The sequence below is a fragment of the Pogona vitticeps genome, chromosome 2 (assembly GCF_051106095.1).
Source record: "Pogona vitticeps strain Pit_001003342236 chromosome 2, PviZW2.1, whole genome shotgun sequence".
Lineage (NCBI taxonomy): Eukaryota > Metazoa > Chordata > Lepidosauria > Squamata > Agamidae > Pogona > Pogona vitticeps.
In genome coordinates this window covers 129,137,211-129,146,633 of record NC_135784.1, presented here as the reverse complement: position 1 = coordinate 129,146,633, position 9,423 = coordinate 129,137,211, and the positions used below count along the sequence as shown (strand labels likewise).

The 9,423-nt window shown below is 41.0% G+C and overlaps 1 long non-coding RNA gene across 1 annotated transcript; it reads right to left on the bottom strand.

Moving 5' to 3' along the window:
• Positions 1 to 2,804: 2,804 nt before the first annotated feature.
• Positions 2,805 to 9,207, bottom strand: LOC144586900 (uncharacterized). Its single transcript, XR_013541989.1, has 2 exons — positions 7,750 to 9,207; positions 2,805 to 3,065 (listed from the first exon to the last, which is right to left on the bottom strand). It is a non-coding gene; the product is annotated as an uncharacterized LOC144586900 (long non-coding RNA).
• Between the last annotated feature and the right edge of the window lie 216 nt (positions 9,208 to 9,423).

The window sequence follows — 9,423 nt, the reverse complement described above, 5'->3', positions numbered from 1 at the left end:
GGCTTTCAGAATCTACTCAGTCAGGGGGCTGTGGATTTAATCCATGTGTTGTGATCCCAGTCCAACTGAATTTATGTGCATCAGCCAAGTTCCAGTATCAGAAGTCGTGTGCCCAAGTACACCAGATGCTAGTGGACACAAGATGGATTGGGCAGTTGACCTCATGTCCTGTTGGTGGGTTTCCTGCAGGCAACTGGTTGGCCACTGCAGGGGCAGAGTGTGTTGCAGAGTTTTGAATCTCTGGTAAAATTCCTTCCCCAGATAGTCCACCCTTTCTCATTAACTGTCACTTACAGTCTCAATAACTCATGCTGAGACATTAGTAGTTGAAAGTATAAAAATGCTTAATTACTCATAGCTGTGAACAGCAAACTAAGAAACACTACTTCCAACAGACTAAAGAGGGGGGGGAAATCACTCAGTGTAGAGGTGAGGCTCTCTCTGAATTCAGAGTCAGGAAGGAGTGATTGTTTAGTGCTAAATAGATAGTCATGCTAGCCCAGAAAGGTCACTCCCAGACACACAGACAGCAGACAGCATATGAGGTTATAAAAACTCCAACAGAATGTTGTCCTTGAGTCTGATTCAGCATGCTTATTTTTATTTTTGTATGCGCCGTATCTCATGCTTCAACTCTGGAAGCTACGGCCCACTGGAAAAGACAATAATAGAAAAGACAATGATGAGAAGGGTTGAAGGCAACAGGAAAAGAGGAGGACTGAATACGAAAGAGACTGACTCAACAAAGGAAATCACATCCTTTGGTCTGCAAGACCTCAGCAGGGATGTTAATTATAGGATCTTTGGGCAATCATTAATTCATAGTGTTGCTGTAAGTTGGAAGCAACTTTATCAAACACAGCAATAATGCAGACAATCTCCTTTTAAAAAAAGATAAACCTATCCCACAGAATAGCTGTTTGATGATGAAAAGGACTAAGGGAGTTTGGAGACTAAATCCAGCTCACTGATCTCCCTTCTGAACAACATTTTAAAGATTATAATTACCAGTAATTACCAGTAATTACTACTACTACTACTACTACTACTACTACTACTACTACTACTACTACTACTACTACTACTACTACTACTAATAATAATAATAATAATAATAATAATAATAATAATAATAATAATAATAATAATAATAAAACACCAGGCACAGTCAATCAAGATTACAAAAACATTGACTGGTATTATATAACAGATACAAGTTTTAACAAAAAACCTAAGTATCTGTTAAATATCGACACAGTATTATGCAGTTCCTAAAACTGCCTTTTTTTTGTAGCTGTGATGGTATGATTTCTGAGATTTGCAACTGCTTCTAGTACTGTGTGAAATTTCTTGATATTGTTCTCAAGGACTGTTGATCACTGCACACAAAAGACCAGCTAACAACATCCATCAATCACAGTGACAGACCATCTCTCCCCCTTATCACAACATTACACCCACAACAAAAAAACCCACACTGATCACCATCATCATCATCATCACTCTTCCCATCCTGCTTATAACTTTTTTGAACTGTTACCATCTGGCAGAAGATATAGAACAATTAAGACTCGGACCACACGTTTTCTCAATAGTTTTTATCCCAGAGCTATAATTGCAATTAATAATGAGCTTAAAGACCACCAGTAGTGAATAATTAGTTGGACTGTGTAACTTGGCCTGCGGTGTAGATGTTTGTATTTTTAGTGGGGGACTTTTAGTGGGTGGGGAGTGTTTGGGAATTTTATGTGTGTGCATGTGTCTGGTCTCTGGGTGTCTGTGAATTTCGTTGTATGTGTATATACTTACAATGACAATAAATTATTATTATTATTATTATTATTATTATTATTATTATTATTATTATTATTATTATTATTATTATTATTATTATTATTATTATTATTATAATCACCCAATCTCCTGAAAAGGACAGAAGCTGATCCCACAGCTATAAATACTCAACTATCCAAAGAAACTGCACCAGAGCATAGAAAGAGTTCTGACTCCATGCCGGCGACAGAGACTGGTGAGGCGTTGGGAAGAAAAATCTTAAGAACATGGCCAAACAGCCCGGAAAACCCACAGCAACTATTTAATTGTCTCTTAAATTAAAAAATGGCCACCTCTATCATTGAGAAAAAGTTTCATTGAGCCCTTTTCTTGTTTGCTCATCTTGTTCTTTGAGAGTTTTTTTTTTATTTGAAAGGACATTAAAAAAGAGAGATGTTTGTACCTATAAACCAAAAGTCATACAATCCATTCTAGTATTTCTGGATTGTATCACTTGGTTCCACCTCATATGCCAGCATGAGAATTCCAGTTTGAGTGAAATCTTTAAAATAACCTTTTTAAAATTCTCTTGAACAGAGAGAGATCATAAATCACAGTACCTAGAAAGCTCTCAATTTTCAATATTATAGCAAATTCTCATAAACAATTATTTTTTTCAACCATATCCCAACAAGGGTGTGTAGATATCGTCACTATGCCTTCCGAGCCTTTGTCCTCTCTTAAATGCCGCTTGATTTCTGGATTGATTTCAGATTTTCTTTGCCTCAAGGTTCTATGCATGCATTAGCAAGCAACTAGATCCAGAGATAGGCTGGCACAAGAAGCAGTCTGAAACTAGAAAAAGAAAAGGTTTCGAAGTGTCTCTCCCCTCTGGAAGTACGAAATTAGCTTGCTTTGTGGGGTAGCTGGTCTTTAGGACTTATGCATGGCAAAATATTGACGCCCGATTCCATAAACACAGCAGGTTTGTGTCTGTCACCCTCCTGCAACATTAATGTACGTTCAGGCCTGTACATGCTTTCTCCTATGTCTGTGTCTGGCCTGAGAGTAAATATGTGTTGGAGATGGACAGGGTGTCTGTTGTAATAGCCCACATGAAATGGAGCTTTTGGTCTGCCTCTGTGAGCCATTTCCATTTGCAAGCTCACCAGGTACTCTTACCAGGGTGATGTGGAAGCATCCCCCGCTCCAGGTTTTTCCTTTAATTTCTCCTTGTCTTCACTGCACAACTGTGTTGCTCTCCACTTCTGTTTCCTGAATAATCTGCTAATCTAAACAAAACAAAGGGGGGGATTGGTTCTTGTCCTTTAAACATCGAAGGTAAGAGGAGTGAGTGAATGTTTAAGGCTATGGTCAACTCTGACAAGTATACTGGAAACAGTAAGTCACACTCCAACTGAATTCACTGGCATTAACATGTTATTATTAATGGTATGAATGTTATTAGTATGGGACATACTTGTATTTCTCCAACATGTTTGGACAGAGAGAAGAGGACAGGACTGCAGTCAATTAATCACTTCATTCGCACATCACATTTCCATAAACAATATGTTGAGAATAATTCAGAAAAAAAAGCACGACAGGAAATTCTTACTGAAGAAAAATCAGAACACATTCATAACAAGTAAATTAAGTGTCATTATTAACAAAAGAATTAATAATTTCATTACCAGCTTTAAAAACAAGAACTTACTATCTGTCCTTTGGTTTTTCTAATTGGAATGTGGGGGGGGGGGGAAGAGTTTAACAAGAGAAGCAGAAATGTTGGCCAAGGCCAATTTTAGGTCTTGGTAGGATGTGAATGAAAAGATTCTCCAGGACAGGTGGTAAGCAACAGAATTTTCATATATGATTATGGTAAGCAAAGCACCAGCCTTTTCAAGCACTGCAGAGAGAGAGAGAGAGAGAGAGAGAGAGAGAGAGAGAGAGAGAGAGAGAGAGAGAGAGACCAAGCCAGTCCCAGGTACAGTAAGGAAAAAAGTAGATCTTCCCAGGTCTTGCTGGGAAGGTAGTGGATCATTGTTTGGCTAAGAAGATAAGGAGCAAAGTTATCACAGAGTAGTCACTGTGGTGATGGTACATTTGACATGACTGTGTTTAATGGCAGTTCCATGTTTAAAATATCATTTTAAATTTTGCCCCAAGTATTTGTTTTGAGAAAGATCTGCATAGGGACAGATAATATAATAACCACATTTTAAGAAGCATGACAACAAACTGGAGCAGGTTCAGAGGAGGACAATGAGGATGATCAGGGAACTGGAAACCAAGCCATTGTAAAGAAGAACTGAAAGAATGGGCAAGTTTATTCTTGAAAAAAGAAGACGGAGAGGCGATATGATAGCACTTTTCAAGTATTTGAAAGAAAGTCATACAGAGGAGTGGCAGGATCTGCTCTTGATCATCCCAGAGTGCAGGACATCTAGTAATGGGCACAAGCCAAATTTAGGCTGAATATCAGGAAAAATTTCATAATTGTTAGAGCAGTACAATAATGGAGCCAATTATCTTGGGAGGTGGTGAGCGCTCCAATGCTGGAGGCATTAAAGGGAAAATTTGACAACCATCTGGCAGATCTGCTTTAATTTGGATTCCTGCATTAAGCAGGGGGTGGGATTCAATGCCCTTATAAGTCCCTTCCAACTCATTTGTTCTATGATTCTAACCTGATACATCATGTGCTTTCCTCCACCCACCATGGGGCTTTATGAGTTTATTTTATATACTTCGTACACTTGGAAAACCTCAAGGTTTGCCTCCCCTTTTCAGGAAGTTGATCCGGATAATTTAAAAGGATGATAGGAGTTGTAGTATCGTTTGTGGAAGGCTGGGCACTTTTTTCCTTATGCCTTTTTGAAAGCCAGACATCTTTACACAAATACTGACCTGTATCAACTAGCTGTCATTTTAGCACAAGTCTATATATCTTCACAGATTGCTGCCTTGTCGTGGCGAAGGGGTTTGAAAAATTCAGAGAAGCTATGGGCTATGCTGGGCAGGGACACCCAAGACGGACGGATCATAGTGGAGAGTTCTGACTAAACGCAATCCACCTGGAGCAGGAAGTGGCAAGAAAACTCCATGTACAGAAACAAAAGGCTATAAGATATGATGCTGGAAGATGGGACCCTCAGGTCGGAAGGCGTCTTACATTCTACTGAAGAAGAGCGGAGGACAGGTGCAAGTAGCTCCAGAGCTAATGAAGTGGTTGGGCCAAAGCTGAAAGGATGCTCAGCTGAGGACGTGCCTGGAAGTGAAAGGAAAGTCCAATGCTGCAAAGAAAAATACTGCATAGGAACCTGGAATGTAAGATCTATGAACCTTGGTAAGCTGGATGTGGTCAAACAGGAGATGGCAAGAATAAACATTGACATCCTGGGCGTCAGTGAACTAAAATGGACAGGAATGGGCGAATTCAAGTCAGATTATTATCATATCTACTATTGTGGGCAAGAATCCTGTAGACGAAATGGAGTAGCCCTCATAGTCAACAAAAAGATTGGGGGAAGCTTATTGGGATACAGTCTCAAAAATGATAGAATGATTTCAATACAAATCCAAGGCAGAACTTTCAACATCAGAGTAATCCATGTTTATGCACCAACCACCCATGCTGAAGAGATTGAATCTGACCAATTCTATGAAGACTTATAACATCTTCTAGAACTGACACAAAAGAAAGATGTTCTTGTCATTATAGGGAACTGGAATGCTATAGTAGGGAGTCAAGAGATAAAAGGAACAACAGGTAAATTTGCCCTTGGAGTTCAAAACGAAGCAGGGCAAAGGCTAATAGAGTTTTGTGAAGAGAACAAGCTGGTCATCACAAACACTCTTTTCCAACAACACAAGAGGTGACTCTACATGTGGACATCACCAGATGGGCAATACTGAAATCAGATTGATTATATTCTCTGCAGCCAAAGATGGGGAAGCTCTATACAGTCAGCAAAAACAAGACCTGGAGCTGATTGTGGCTCTGATCATCAGCTTCTTCTAGCAAAACTCAAGCTTAAATTGAAGAAACTAGGAAAAACCACTGGGCTAGTCAGGTATAATCTAAACCAAGCGGAAGTGAAGAACAGATTTAAGGAACTCGATTTGGTGGACAGAGCACCTGAAGAACTATGGATGGAGGCTCACAACATTGTACAGGAGGCAGCAACAAAAACCATCCCAAAGAAAAGGTAATGCAAGAAAGCAAAGTGGCTGTCCAGTGACACCTTTGACTGTGTGGACCACAGCAAACTATGGCAAGTTCTTAAAGAAATGGGACTGCCTGACCACCTTATCTACCTCCTGAGAAACCTATATGTGGAACAGGAAGCAACAGTTAGAACTGGATATGGAACAGCTGATTGGTTCAAAAGTGGGAAAGGAGTAGGACAAGGCTGTATATTGTCCCCCTGCTTATTCAACTTAAATGCAGAATACATCATGCGAAAGGCTGGACTGGAGGAATCCAAAGCCAAAATTAAGATTGCTGGAAGAAATATAAACAGCCTCAGATATGCAGATGATACCAATCTTATGGCACAAAGTGAGGAGGATTAAAAGAACCTTGCAATGAGGGTGAAAGAGGAGAGCGCAAAAAATGGTTTGAAGCTCAATAGTAAAAAAAATAAGATCATGGCCACTGGCCCCATCACCTCCTGGGAAATAGAAGGGGAAGATATGGAGGCAGTGACAAATTTTACTTTCTTGGGCTCCATTATCACTGCAGATGGTGACAGCAACCATGAAATTAAAAGACGCCTGTTTCTTGGGAGGAAAGTGATGACAAACCTAGACAGCATCTTAAAAAGCAGAGACATCTCCTTGCCAACAAAAGTCCGAATAGTCAAAGCTATGGTTTTTCCTGTAGTGATGTATGGAAGTGAGAGCTGGACCATAAAGAAAGCTGACAACTGAAGAATTGATGCTTTGAATTGTGGTGCTGGAGGAGACTCTTGAGAGTCCCCTGGACTGCAAGGAGAACAAACCTATCCATTTTGAAGGAAATAAACTCTGAGTGCTCACTGGAAGGACAGATCCTGAAGCTGAGGCTCCAATACTTTGGCCATCTCATGAGAAGAGAAGACTCCCTGCAAAAGACCCTGAAGTTGGGAAAGTGTGAGGACAAGAGGAGAAGGGGACGACAGGATGAGATGGTTGGACAGTGTCACCGAAGCTACCAATATGAATTTGACCCAACTCTGGGATGGAGTGGAAGACAGGAGGGCCTGGCGTGCTCTGGTCCATGGGGTCATGAAGAATTAGGCAGGAATAAACAAGAACAACAATATACTGATAGTATCTTTTAGCACATTTCAACTAAGATTTGGAATATAACAATAAAGTGTGTGAGAGAGAGGAAGAGAGAGAGAGAGATTGAATGAGTGGTGGCACAGAGCAACCCTCTAAGCGAATCGGATGTGGGAAAGGAGGCTGTATCTGCCAGCTGGGTACCGGATGGTTCCCCAATTAATCAGAGACCCCATCCAGTGACTCATCCTTCCAACTCCCCATTGCAGCTGAGGCCTGCATGGTCAGCAGTCACTGGGTGCTGCAGGAAAGACTGCTCTCAGCAGGACAACATGCTTGGCATGTCTTGTGGATGACAGGCCCGTCAGAATTGTGTGAGTCTCCCAGTGGCCACAGCCTAATATATCCTGTGATGAACAGAAGTGTATTCTTCCCCCTTTTGTGACAATGTCAATTAATGGGATAACCCAACCATTGTTGCACAAACCACTCCAGCCAAAGACCCCATCTGATCTCCCCAAGGTCTGAGAGTGGGGCCCACACACATTCAAAGGCAGGGATGAGGACGCCTGCTGGGGCCAGCCAAAAGCTGCACCTGCTCCCCAGTGGTGAACTGGGATAAAATCCTTTTATCTTCTGTAATTACAAAGAAGCTTAGGCTGGATGGGGGCACCTCTGATAGGATCCTTTGGGGGGGGAGGGTGATACCTGTCAGCAGCTGGGTTGCCATCTTTGAGTTGCAAACATCAGTTATGAAGAGTAGACAGCAAGAGGGCGAAAAGAGTCAGATACCCTCTTACGTCTGTGCCCTATAGAGCCAGGATGAGGCTGGGAAGGACTCATCTTATTACACTCTCCATTTCCTTCTGATGAGCTCCAGACACCTTGATTGTGAGACTATTCCAGTCTAAATTGGCTTGCAAGTGTTGGATGCTGGCCTCTGGCCTATGTCTTGTGCTCTCCCAAACCCCTTTTTATTTCTGCAGTAAGGCTGAGCAATTGACCTGGCAGAGTAAAGCGAAAGTGAAGCTGACCAGTCCAATTATGAGGATCTAAACTGTGTCAAGCACTAATTGGATGCAAAGTAACGATAAGAGGTTTCCTTATGTCTAGCTGTTAATGAATTAAGTCAGAAAAGAACGCTGAGGAGGCTTTCTTTCCTCCAAATATGGAATACGACAGATTTGAAAGTGAAAACCCTTTCTCTAAAATACAGCATACGTATGTCTTCATTCTGTCTGAAAGCAGCTTGCAAAGATCAGGGGGCAGAGTAAAGACTTTGGCTCTTGCTTTTTTCCATCTGACTGTCAAGGCACCCTTGTCATGCTATAATAAATTCATTATATTTGATAAACACACACACATCCATTTCTCTTCCTTCTACACTGACCTTTTGGTGTGGTGTTCTCTCTCAGCCATGCACAAGTTGTATGCATAATAGAAGTTCAGCCCTGATGGAATCAGATGGGAAATAAATGGCTGAAATCCTGTTGTGCAGTTATGCAAATGTTGTAACTTCTGGAAGTGAATAGCTGTAAGTTGAGAAATCTCTGTAGAGATTTGCATACTTAGTTGTGTGGCTTCGTGGGCAACAGACAAAGCCTACACAGTTGTCTTAACTTCAATTCACATCTAAAAGTCACACAGTTTGTCTAACTGTGCAACAGGATTTCAGCCAATGTTTTCTGGGGCAAAACATACCAGAGAGACACATTGCCTCCATCCCATTCAAGTCCTACTAGGGTGTTGTTGGACATCCATCCTTTCCAGCACATGGGAAAGAGAACATGTCTTCTGTGCTCAGCTTGACTTGGGGCTGTCTTGTGCTTGTTTTGCCTTTCCAGTGCTAACCATGAAGAAGTAGATCTGGCTAACCAGGGGAAGGTCCCTTGATCATAGAAGACTATCAGGAAGCACAGTTTTCAAGGAAAAGGAGTGTGCAAGCTGCCTTCCAGGGCTAAAGCACTGCTTACCAATGTGATGGTCACTTCACCAACACCCCCCCCAAAGAAAGAAAGAAAGAAAGAAAGAAAGAAAGAAAGAAAGAAAGAAAGAAAGAAAGAAAGAAAGAAAGAAAGAAAGAAAGAAAGAAAGAAAGAAAGAAAGAAAGAAAGAAAGTTGACTTTCATAGTTATTTTGAGTCATTTTGACTATTTTGCTAATCTCCCTCCACAGACTTTAGAAGAACTGATCTACTTGCTGGGAAGAACATATAAGAGTCAATTTAGTGATCTCCTGTTTCAAAGTGTAAGGAAGAAGCATGATATGTTGAGTACTGTACTGTTTTTCTCACAACCATGCTTGAAATGATCGGAATTTGCAGAAGTGCTTGATTTCATAATCTATTTTGTTGTGTTGTGGTGCAGATTTAGGACAAGGTGA